The sequence below is a fragment of the Camelina sativa genome, chromosome 2 (genome assembly GCF_030686135.1).
Source record: "Camelina sativa cultivar CO46 ecotype springtype chromosome 2, ASM3068613v1".
NCBI classification, from domain to species: domain Eukaryota; kingdom Viridiplantae; phylum Streptophyta; class Magnoliopsida; order Brassicales; family Brassicaceae; genus Camelina; species Camelina sativa.
Window position 1 is genome coordinate 11,663,672 of NC_141881.1, and position 13,646 is coordinate 11,677,317.

Genomic DNA, 13,646 nt, shown 5'->3' on the forward strand with positions numbered 1-13,646 from the left:
CAGAGAAGTCGTCCATAAACACTTCCACTGACTCCTCAATTAAATCCCAGAAAATTGAAGTCATGCACCTCTGAAAGGTGGCAGGAGCATTGCACAAGCCAAATGGCATGCGTCTGTAGGCAAAAGTGCCATAGGGACAAGTAAAGGTTGTCTTTTCCTGATCATTTGGGTGGATAGGGATTTGGAAGAATCCACTATACCCATCAAGGAAACAATAATAAGGATGACTAGCTAGTCTTTCCAACATTTGATCAATGAAGGGCAGAGGAAAATGATCTTTCCTAGATACGGCATTCAACTTCCTATAATCTATACACATCCTATGTCCTGTGATGGTTCTAGTTGGGATTAAATCATTTTGTCGTTTTTGATCACAGTTATGCCTCCCTTCTTAGGTACACAATGCACTTGAGATACCCAAGTACTATCAGAGATAGGATAGATAACTCTAGCATCAAGTAGTTTTAGGATTTCTTTCTTAACTACCTCTTTCAGATTAGGATTCAATCTTCTTTGGGGTTCAATACTAGCATATGATTCATTTTCAAGATTGATCCTATGGGTGCAAAGACTAGGTGAAATTCCCTTGATATCATCTAAAGAATAACCAATAGCCTTTCTATACTTTTTTAGCTCAGTCACTAGCATCCCCAATTCATCATCACTCAACCTAGCATTCACTATAACAGGATAAGTAGAATTGGTTCCCAGAAAGACGTACCTGAGCCCGGAAGGAAGAGTTTTGAGTTCTACCTTTGGAGCTTTCAGTTCTGACCAGTCGTCAGCATGGGAGTCTGGAATGATCGCGGTCGAGTGAGAGGGGTTCGACTCGATCGAACGGGACATTGGTGTCTCGAGTTGGGTCTTGACGTCGGTCGAGTGGGAGATATCACGTTCTGAACTCTTTGTCTCAACTGCACGTACCTCCTCTGCGTCAGATAGCTGCTCGAATTCCTCTGATCCATCCGTTTCTCTGTGGGAATCTAGCAGATGCTTGTAACAAGTGGTCTCCCCATGCAGAAATCCTTCTTCTCCATCTTTGGTTAGAGCAGTTTTGAGATGATCTTCTTCAGCTAGTTCCTCCAACAACTCATCAGCCAATTTATCCATCTCTTCAATGTAGAAGACTTGTCCTCCTATCGTTGGCTTCTTCAAGGTATCCTTAATGTCAAACTTCATAGTGAAGTCGTCGCCCAGATTGAGGTCAATCTTGCCATTTCTGACATCAATGATGGCTCCAGCAGTCGCTAGGAACGGTCTTCCTAAAATCAGAGGATCTTTAAGTTCTTCATCCATCTCCAGAACCACGAAGTCGGTTGGCACTTCCACGTCTCTGATCCTGATAGGTAAATTCTCTAAGATACCATGTGGAAGTCTCACTGATCTATCTGCAAGGATGAGGGAGATGTCGCATCCCTTAAACCTTGTGAAACCCAACCTCTTAGCCACAGAGAATGGCATCAGATTCATTGAAGCGCCAAGATCACATAAGCACCTCTCAAAAGACATAGGTCCAATGGAGCAGGATAGAGTGAATGATCCAGGATCTTTGAGCTTCTTGGGTACAACCTTCTTCTGGATGATTGCACTGCACTCAAGACTTAGTACAACCATGCCTTGAACTTCTTTTGATCTCTCCATCACTAAGTCCTTGAGGAATTTCTGGTAGTGAGGAACAAGTGCGAATGCATCCAGTAATGGCATCCTCAACTCAATCTCCTTGACTTGTTTTTCGAACAAGGCTTTGTATTTCTCAGTAAGCTGCTTCTTGAACCTCACTAGAAATGGTAGAGGAGGCTTGTACGGTAGAGGGATGAACCTCGCAGGTCTGTCTTCAGAAACAACAGGCTCCTTAGCCGCTTCATGTTTGGACTGCGTCATTGGTTCAACTGGGTCTTTAACTGCTTCGTCTGGGTTCTCCATCTGAGCGTCATCCTGACCAAAATCCTCCCCAGCTAATTCCTCACTGTCCTCAGTGACGTCTGGAACTCCTTGCCTGGGAGGAAATGTTTTCCCACTTCTCAGCGTAATAGCATTGGCGAACTCCTTGGGGTTCTGAACAGCTTTACCTGGGAATTGGCCAGACTTTGGGGCAGAAGTAGAAGTCGATTGGCCCTCCAGGTACCTTATATTCGAATTCAGAGTTTTGAATTGACGTTCAGATCATTGTAGGAACATTCCATCCTCTGACTAAGGTCAGCGAACTTCTTTGCAGTATCCATGGAACCTCTAGCTTGGCCCTGAAGAATTTGTTGCATCATCTGCTTCATTTCTTGATCTGGGGTTGGTGTAGGCTGAACTGGTTGAGGGCGGAATCCTGGCGGTGGTCCTGAGGGAGCTTGGTAACCCTGCTAGAACTGTTGTTTTGGAGCGAATCCCGGATTGTAAGGCACAAAAGGTTTTTGTTGCCCTTGCTGTTGTTGTTGAGGTGGGTACACATGATCTTGTGGATTAGCAACATTGGTACTTCGGTAAGACAAATTGGGGTTCGTCTTGTAGGGGTTGTAACCTTTCTTGTATCCACCCTGATTTTGAACATAGCAGATCTCTTCACTCTGCTCACCCTCCCCATCTGGAACTTGGAAAGGGTCGTCCTCAGAGACGAAGTGGACGCTCCTCTGCTGGCTCAACAAGATACGGTCAAGCTTCTCATTGACATTCTTGAGGTCCTTCTTGTACTTCTCGTCAGACCCAGCGTCGCCGCGAAATGTGCGGTCATAATCCTCGTTGTAGTTACCGTCGGACTGAGCGAGATTCTCCACCAGTTGCCAACCTTCATCGACGTCCTTGTTCAGGAAGTTACTGTTAGAAGCGGTTGCAAGCAGCATACGTATTTTGGGAAGGACACCACGGTAGAGAGTACTCAGTAATGACTCATTGCTGAAACCATGGTGTGGGCATTGGCTGTGGTAACCCTTGAAACGCTCCCATGCTTCACATAATGATTCTGAGCTCTTCTGAGTGAAGCTGGAAATCTCATTCCTGAGACGTGCTGTTCTGGAGTTGGAGGAAAACTTGGCCAAGAATGCTTTCTTGCAACCATCCCAGGTGGTGATTGATCCCTTGGGATGGTTTTTCTCCCATTGATGAGCCTTGTCTCCCAGGGAGAAAGGGAAGAGGCGCAACTTGTAACCATCCTCACTCACGCCGTTGATCTTGGTGAGACCACAAAGACGGTCGAACTCGTCCAAGTGTTCGAGTGGATCCTCCATAGGCAACCCGTGAAACTTGTTTCCTTGGATCATGGTGATCAGACCACTTTTTATCTCAAAGTTGTTGTTCGGCACGGCGGGAGGGACGATTCCAGCACGTTGAGTATGAGTGTTCGGTGCATCCCCAACACCAATGTTTTGCGGTCCCTGATGTGGTTCATTCTGGTGTTCCATAGTGACGTGTGCGGGATGATCAGTGGGTTGACAAGCTTGTCGTGGGCGTTGCAACCGATTGATTTCGTCGATCACAGGAAGGAGATTCCGATGCCCTCTTGATCTGGTGTGCATGCAAGGTTGCAATCAATGGGTACCTGAGATGCAAAACAAACAAGCAGAAAACCAAAGCAAGTCAGTACTCAGAATGATTGTGTAACAAAACTTAATCGTGCAAAACTTGAAATCTTAAATGTAGCAAAAAGAATCCCAAATGGCAACGGCGCCAAATTGATACTAGGCTTTTTGTGTGTCTATCCTAGCAGGTTCAGTTAACCTTAAGTGTTGTAGTATTTAAGGTGTCAATCCAATTGGGATGTTGCTAACACTCAAGATGCGATCAAGCAATCACAAGTCAAGCCAGTTCAAGAAGAGTGTTTTTCTAACAATAGTAGAATGGTCAAAATACAAAACGGAAATTAGTTACAGAAACAGAAACGAAAATGTATGACAAGAAGCAAGCAAGAAAAAGAGAAACCGAAAACGATTCTAAGCATGAACAAATGAAACAGTCTCGGGAATGTAATATCAATCAAAAAGATAAAAGTCCTAAGGATGGGAGTAATAGACGTCGGTGAAGTATCCTAGTCTACAGAGTGTTTAACATGCCACAAGCAATCTATCCCTAAACAATGAACATCATGACTTAGCTAATCCAATCTCTTGACAGAAGCTACTCAGACTCAACCACTTCCAAACCTAGCTCTCGCTAGAGAAACATGATCAAGCATTGCATGACAAACAAGTTCATTCACGTCAACAAACATCCTAGACAATTCATCTCTTAGGCTAGGAACGTAAGTCTCTGGCAATAGTTGGTCAGACATTTCATCGAACACCTTTTGGGTGTGGAAATGTCTCAAACCTAGTTCCAATTGATCAGAGAAAATTTAGTATTTCCTACTCTAGCCCAGAAGGGAAATCATACAATCAACACTTAAACACTCTGCATCCTAAGATCCTCCACCTAATCTATCCCATCCTCAAGGACTAACGCACTACTCAGATCCGAAAATCATAGTCAAGGTTGCAAACGCATAAAACATTGAAACAAGCATTCTTAGATAGATTAAAATGTGAAGAACAACTTTGTAGAAGAAATCAAATCAAAATACTGAATAAGTTCAAAGATATCGGGATACAAAGTCAGAGTATGTTTTTGGTGGCTAGGGAAACCTTACAAAAGAAAACGAGATAAAAACTAAGATGATGTCGCAAAGACTTAACAAAACGTATTTATAGTAAAGACATAAAATCCCTAAAACTTAAAACGACAAGATGAAGAGTCGGTTTGGGAATCTCCTGAAGCGTGTAAGATGGAACGTCTTCCTCACATGTGCGAACGAGTAGTGGCTCGAGTGAGTGATGGCGTTGGCTCGAGTGGAGTGACGTCGACTCGAATGGTGGTCGACTCGAACGGTGGTCGACTCGAACGGTGGTCGACTCGAACAGCGGGACTCGAGTGGAGTGATGATGCTGGCTCGAGTGGAGTGATGGCGACTCGAACGGCGCGACTCAAACGGCATGACTCGAACGGCACGAGGTCGCTTCGAACAGCGTGACTCGATGGGTGCGACTCGAACGGCCTGGCTCCGAAGTCTCCTAAATATCTGAAATACTCCAAAATGCACGATGTATGCGAAGATAATGCAAGAACTACCTAAATATGCAAAGTGTACAAAAAAAGACTAGAAATTTATGCAAAACAATTAGTTATCCTAACTAAATGCATGACAAAAACATGTTTAGCAGAGACAAAATATAGACATATCATCTCATCAAATCTATTATGGTATCAGAGCCAAGATCCTTGATGTGGTTTATGGTTTCGTTACGTTAGCTTCCGCAAAGAAAAAAAAAAATCTGTTTCGTCTCTTCTTTTATTTTGACCTTCCTCCATCGCTTCTTCTTTTAACGTTGGAGTCTTTCTTTCTTTTTGTTCTAATTTTGAGTTGGTAATGAGATTTATCCAAACTCCATCGACTAAAAAAAATATATATATTCTGGAATTTGGGCTTCACACACACGTGAGTGTGTTGTCTTGTGTGGCCATGATTTGGCTGGTGGTGGTGACTACGAATATCACCCAAGACATACGGTGGTGTTCGGCCTGTTGGCCAAGTGAAAAAAAAAAAAAGGAGAAAAAAAAAGAATGATATTTTGTCTCTTGTATAAGAGATTCGGGCATAATAGCACGTGTTTGTGCTACTCTATCTATCGTCATGTGGTTTCTTTGTTTTACTACGAAAAAGATGAAGCCATGACGATGACTTTGATGGATAGTCGAATACGATGCTGATTCGGCGGTGATAAATTCAAATTCGACCATGACTACACAAGTTTCTTCATGAACAAGAAGTTCGAAGAACGATTCAAACTTGTGATTTTAAATCGATGGAGATTGACTCTATGGCTGAGTATAAATGCCACGAAAATGACTCTACGGCCGAGTATAAACGCCGTTGATGACCCTAAGACTGGGTATAAACGTCGATGATGACCCGAGGGCCGGGTATAAAGCCGTTATTTTGAAGACTTGTCCAATCTCACCCGTGTTACCACGCATGAGCTAGCCGGGGGTATTGGGAGATTGAGAACTGGAGATCAAACCAAAAGATCGACGGTCGAGATAATTGTCCAAGAATATGGAATACATGAATATTTAGAATATATAGTTTAGGAATGTTAATATTTATGTCTAATGTATAATTTACATTTATATATATCTTAGAATAGGAAACTAAATCTCTATATAAGAGAATGCATATTGTATCATTGAAATTAGGAGAGTCTAATATAATTCTTCCTAAACACCTTTGTGTTCTTGCTCTCATCAAATCTATCAAGCTGCTTTTATGAATTGAATGTGTTGGTGTTGAGCTTGCTTTGCTTCATAGTACAATGTATAGAAAATAATATCAAAATGTAATTCTTTTGTGTGGGAGATGCTGGGTTTTTTTTCGTTTAGCTTGTTTGTTAATTTGGTAATGTTCTTGTTGTTGCTATTTATATACTGACACATATGTTGGTTAGTTGATACTGTAATTATTTCCCATTTAATTATCATTTATTATTTGTTATTCTTTGGTCTTTTGTCCATTTGTTTGTAGCCGTTGGAATGATGTGCTGTTACATATTTGTGTATATTTATTGCCATTGGTCATTATTGTTGTTATCAAATCTCGTAGAAATGGAAGTTTGTGATTTCTCGATCGTTTACCAGTTTTACAGTATCTCAAGAACAAGTTCAGTTGTTCGATAAACACATACATTTGCACGTTACTATATCCGTACTTTTGGTTTTAACCATAGACGACGTTATATCGGAGAGGTTTTAGTGGCCTTATGCAAATTTGGCTCGCAAGATGCCAAGATCCTATAATCTTTCTTTTCTTAGTTTTTAGTTTCCCTTATCTTTCATACGATTATATAAGCAAGCGGTTTAATTTTTAATTGCAGAAACAAGGTAAGGACACAGACGTTTTATTTTCTTTTACAATAACAGAAGCAATTGTTAGTTCAGAAAAGAAAAAAAAAAAGAAAAAAACAATAGCAGAAGGAATCAAGCAAGCAAACATGTTTTATTCTTCACGCGTGGTTTGATTTTTTTCTTACGATAAAGAAGCAAACAGAACTCGTCTTCGATATTTATGTTTCGGTGAGTGCGTCAGAACCCCAAGTGTGCGATGCTGTAAATTTCCAAAATCCAGATATAAGAGAATTGATAATGTTGTTTATTCTAAGGACGTGAACTATATGTAATTAAAAAGTACAAAAGACGAACCTGCACGAGATAGATAAGAATCATCGTCAGCTGCAACATTCCAAGCGAAGTAACCAAGCAGACCTTTTTTCTTAGTGTATCTCACTTTCGTCACGACGCTCTCAATATCGTCGTACATAATCAAAGTCGTTCCATCAAAACAATAATCTCCGACCACTGTCTGGTCATGAACCGGTTCTGCTTTGTGATACTTTATGAAATTAACTATCTGATTATAGTTGGTCGAACCGTCAGCTGACACCGCTACTCCGGTGGTGGCCGCAACATCAGCACCGTGATCCTTGTCGTTTGAGAGAGTCCAGGCCCATCCGAAGTAAGGAAATCCAAAGACTGCTTTCTGCTCCGGAAGTCCCGCCTTAATCCACTGTTTCAAACCGGAGTCGCCGCATGGACCTTTCAACAAATTTTTATTCAAGTTAAACAACAAAAAAAAAAATACTCATATATGGATCAATGGTAGTTGACGTACGTATGAACCGAAAAAATCAAAGTTATGTTCATCTTATAAACTTTATTATACCTTCTGGCTTTGAAGTATTATACAGACCGGCGGGTGGACCAATGGTAGTGGACGAACCGAAAAAATCAAAGGCAATAATATTAACCCAATCCAAGTTATCTTTAATCAAATAAACCGGGTAGTGACCATCCACGTGAACCGGGTAGGAACCAGACGTGTAAACTGGGCAGTAGTAAACTGCAGCCGTCAACAGCAAAGTCGGCTCGCCCGTGATTCTGCTCTCGACCTCAACCGCTAATCGCCACTCTTCAAGTAGTTTCCCGAAGTTCATCATCTCCAGAAAATTGCTTGGGTACTCCCAAGCTAAATCTAGGCCGTTGAATCCGTACGATCGAGCGATCCTGATAGAAGAATCAATGAACGATTTCCGAGAATGGTGGTTACTTACCATGCATGGACACAAACGCGAGTTTGTTCGCGTCTTTTCCGCCGATCGACAAGAGGGTCTGCACGTCACTGTTTTTCTTCTGGACATCTTCAGTGAAGTTTGAGAACTCTTGTTCGTGACTTTCGGGGACAACGACTTTGTGGGTGTTAGGGTCGACGTCGGCGAAGGCGCAAAAAAGGTGAGTGAAGAGACTTGACTCAATATCCGTGGGTGGAAATTGTGGGTGTGGGGTTCTATCATCACCGTGATACCAGTAGGAAGCTTTTACGAAGGATGAGGATTCGGGAGCCTGAGAATCTGCCATTTCGTGGAGACTCTTTCTACTAGAATGTTTTATATATGTTTCTTTGTTTGTTGTGAGCTTGTGGTAGTGATACAAATTATAATGGTGCTTCCTTTGTTTATATAGAAATTTTGGGAAGAGATATTTATAAATATTTAAAGAAAATACAAGGTCAACTAATATTTTTTCCTTAGTTTATTCATTAGTGGATTTTAATTGATTTCTAAAGAACGGTCTTTGTTAAATATTGTAACTTGTACATGTACCAATAACTAAAAAACTACATAATGAAAAAAATATAAACTAAAGAAAAGTCTTTGTTGAGTCATTCATATCATAGTTAATGCATTTCTATTTCAAATATCTCTTATAAGCAATGTTCAAGAAAGCGGTCTAGGCGGCCGCCTAGGCGCCGTCTAGGCGCTAGGCGCTCAGCAGACGCCTAGATGACCGCCTAAACCGTTTAAAATTACATAAATTGTATTTTAATATTTATTTTTGATTTTTAAATTACATATATTAAATTATTATGTTTTATATCTATATATGTAATTATAAACATTTATATGTTGTTAATATAATTTAAATAAATGTATTTTTTTACTTTTGTTTATAATTTATATTTTTTTTATTTTTATAACATATATTTTTGTATAATTTTATATATTTAATGTTTTATGTTGTAAACGCCTAAACCGCCTAAAAACCGTCTAGGCCCCGACTAAGCGTTTTAGGCGCTAGGCGCTGGATCACCGCCCAGATACCGCCTAGCGCTTTCTTGAACACTGCTTATAAGTCAAAAAAAAAAAACTTAAGTTATAATGACCAAATGGTTGTAAAGCATATATAAAGTCATTTGCACCCAAAAAAAAGAAAGAAAAGAGTTTATGCATCTGACTGAACTATTTTCACCATGTTTTCAATCAAATCCAACCATTGAAATGTTTTAAATGATAACTACCGAATATATAATCTTTTCTACATTCCCTTGGATCCATCAGTTTAATACTTCAATATGTATTAAAATAAGCATTTCAATATAATTTTACTCTATTCATAATTTTACTCTATCAGTTCTAGATGAGACATTAACAATATGAGTAAGATATATTCAGTATTATGTTATCCTTTATAATGATTAATCAAATAACTAGAACTAAACTATAATGTTGTTATTAAACCAAAAGTCACCTTCAAAACCAACTCCATCTTAATAATAGCAAAATGTTTTAGAGTTTCATAATTATAATTTAAAAAACTGTTCAAGAAACTATCTCCAGCCACACATAGCTTAGTCCTCTATTAGATTTTGACCCCCAAAAGGCCAAAAATATGACCTGTTAGATTGAGCAATGGGGGATCAAATTTTGCAGCTTACAATACCAAAAATAATTTATCTTCGATCTAAAAAGTATGTCGCGTTTAAATCAAACTTCAATCAAACCGAATTCTTAACCAAATAATTGATATGACTCGAGTCCTGGCCTGAATTCAACAACGTATATACATTTTACCAAGTTATACATCTAATAGAGTGGGATATTTTGTATGTTAGTTTGTCCAAAGAAAAGTAAAGTCTTTCAATAATAAAAATAGACTAGGTTATAGTCTATGGAATAATAATTAAAAGACTCGTTTATAGTCCATATATATATATATGTTTTTTTTTGTCAACCGAGCACTACTTAAAAAAATTCTAAGGTTGGATAGTTCATATATCTAACAGGTATATTTGTATCACAATGTATATATTGGTTGGCATACATTTTTTTTTGTGTGGGTGTAAATGTTAACAAGTCTATTTGTCAAATAATGTTTTCATTCACATGCATGACAATAATATCGTGACAAAATCGGATGTTAGAAATTTTATGATTCATATATATATATATATATATATATATATATATATATATATATATATATATACTTGTCATTTTAGTATATGTTATTACAGTATATATAATATAGGGATACAATTGGTATGTACGATAAAATAAGAGAATAACGGGGATAACCTTTATAATTGTTAGCATAACAAAACTTAATTAAATAACTTTTTGGTAAAATAATTACAAAACGTTGATTTGGTTATTGTAATTCAAAGTGGCTTAATTAGTATTTTAGACTTAAGACATCTTCGAGGACAAGTTTAAGTTATGATACAAAATAGAATCATATATTGTTTTTTGTTTTATTTCGTTAGATGAATTTTATATGAAAGGTACATTAATAATATGAAGTAAGCACGTCGTTGTTTCTTTTGGAATGCATTTTTCTAAAAAAGTAAAACTTTTTTTTTAATTGGTTTACAACAATACATAATAAGTAAGCATTTTTCTAGCTGTCTTTAGAGGAGTGTCACGCCAACAGCTTAGACAGTGGTTCGTGTCTGCTATCGTTGTAGAGAGGCTAGATACATCAAGTCCAAGTGTTTCAAGTTGTAGCAAATAGCGGTAGTAGCGGTGTAGATAGTGGTAGTAGCGGTGTAGCCGGGAATGTAGCAGGTGATACGAATTGAGCAGGCAGGATGTACACAACCACAGAGATCGGTGGTACCATTACCGGGACCATCGCATGTATAATTTCTGAGACTTGGATTTTGTGAATTTCAGTAGTTCATATTTTATGATTTGCCTATAATAAAGTATTAGGGTTCTTAAAATTTCAAAATACACACATATATATATATATATAAGAAACTCAGTATTAATGTTACTTAATCAAATAGGGAACGAACTATTGATATTACTAGGAGCACAAAAATCAAATAGAGAAAAGATGTGAATTATATTAAAATAATGAAATTATAAATAAATTAAGGAAGTAAGATATGATATATATTTTTTTATTCAATAAATCGGTCGTAAGTGCTTTCGGAAAATCATAATTTATGAGACTCCGGATAAAACCGATCACGAACTATTACCTAGCACAAGAGTAATAAAACTCAACCGAACAGATCTACATTATACTCTCGGGACTACTAACAAGTAACAACTAATAACTTATTTTGGACGAAGCAAGAGAGAGATGCGATTTTAGAACTTTGAGTTTTTGTGTGTTTTGAGCTTCAGAAATAATGAGAGGCTGCGGTTCTTGATACTATGATTTTTTTGTGTCTACTAGCAGGTCTCAATTAACCTAATGTAGTTGTTATACAGAAGGTGTCAATCCAAATGGGAAACTTTACTAACAATCAAGATGCAATCAAGCAGACACAAGTTAAGCCAGATTCAAAATGAGTTTTTGTCTAGCAACCTAGTGTGAACGAGATGCAAGAACAAAACGAGTTTGCAGAACAAGAGCTAAAATGCAATAATAGAAGATAGCAAAAACAAGCTAAACGAGCAGAGAAAACTGAGCAAGCTATTGCAACAGAAATAAAGAACAAGCTTAAAGATGCAGAAACAATCAGATAAGTAGAGGCCTTAAGGATGAGGGTTATTGATTTCGGTGGAGTATCTTAATCTACCTAGAATGCCTAACAGAACACAATCAAGCTATCCCTAGACAATGAACATCATAGCTTAGCTAATCCAATCTCTTGACAGAAGCTACTCAGACTCAATCACTTCCAAAACTAACTCTCGCTAGAGAAGCATCATTAAGCAGGCATGAAAAACAAGTTCATTCACGTCAATAAACACCCTAGACATCCAATCTCTTAGGCTAGGAATGTAAATCTCTGGTATTAGTTTGTTCAAGCATCTCATGGAACACCTTTTGGATGATGAAATGCTTAAGATCTAATCCCAAATGATCAGTAAGAAATTAGCAGTAAGAACACTAATCCAGAAGGGAAATCAAACAATCTAAGCTTAGACATTCTATTAGACTAAGATTCTCCACATAATCTATCCCATCCTCAAGAACCCTAGTTCACTACTCAAGAACAATCATCCTCCAAAACCCAGAAAACATTAAATCAAGCATGTCTAGATAGATAAAGATGAGATAAACAACTTTGCAGAAGAAATCAAATACAAAAATTAAATAGATTAGGAGATCTGATTGTATCCCACCTTGTAACTTGAGCAAACACCTTGTAAAAATCCACATCATAAGTTTGATCAAAACCTTTTGCAACTAACTTCGCTTTGAACTTCTCGACTTATCCTCTTTCATTGAACGCTTTGTCTCCTCCAATTAATTCGACCAGTTCCCAAGTATTCTCCTCCTCAATCAACTTGATTTTAGTTCCTATAGCTTTTCTCCACTTCTCATGCTTTACTACATCCTCTAATCTCTCTAGATCTTCTTCACCAGCAAACATCACTCTTCCTCTCAGTTCCACTTTGTTCTCTCATGAGACCTCACATCCTTGTTGACCCCAAACATCACACACTAGTTATCGAGCTCCTCCGCAAGCGTTACCGAAGTCTGCAAATTATGTACCTCCAACTGCCCCCTGGATTCCTTTACTTTGGCGAGGATCACAAACATCCGAATGGATAATCAATCTATTTTTCTGCTTCTGCCAAATCTCACACATATTATTCTTGATAATTATTCTCAACCCCTTTTGTTGAGTTGTCCAACACTAAGCAGATTCTTCTTCAAGCCCGATACAAAATAAACTGAAGAAATCACCTATGTTATGTCGTTGATCTCCAATCGCAAACTGCCTTTCCCTTCTACTAGCATCCTTCTATCATCTACAACCTTCAAATGTTGACGAAATGTGACGTCGAATTCGATAAACCAAAATTTTTATCTTCAGCTTTAGGGAGAGCGGTTTGAGCCATCAATATCTTCTTCTAGTTCCGCATAATTCACTATCATTTCCCAGCTTGGACACTCATTTGTAAAATGACCCATCTTGTGACACTTGAAACATTCAGCATCAGATTTGTTAAAACTGGTGCCACTTCTGCCTCATCCTCCTCTACCTGGGACATAACCTCCTCGACCTCTTCCTCCTTCCATTTTCAGAATATGCTCCTCTCCAGCTTGCTTACTCATGTTTTTCTCATGCACAAGCAAAGAACTTTGTAGTTCATCCACCGAGATACACTTGATATCCTTCGATTCCTCTATAGCACACACCACATTCTCCACCAAAGTTTGAAGTATCTTCTCAACTACTTTGGCATCCGGCATATCCTCACCCAGATTCCTCATGTCATTGGCCACCACCATGACTCTTGAAAAATACATAGTGATATTTCTCCATCATTCATCTCCAACACTTCAAAGTTTCTATGTAAATGCTGCAACTACGCACTGTGAACTCTCATGTTACC

General features: G+C 38.5%; 1 non-coding gene across 1 annotated transcript; it reads left to right on the top strand.

Annotated features, from left to right (window-relative positions):
* Nucleotides 1-2,883: 2,883 nt before the first annotated feature.
* Nucleotides 2,884-2,990, top strand: LOC147948462 (small nucleolar RNA R71). Its single transcript, XR_015585947.1, has one exon. It is a non-coding gene; the product is annotated as a small nucleolar RNA R71 (small nucleolar RNA).
* Nucleotides 2,991-13,646: the final 10,656 nt, after the last annotated feature.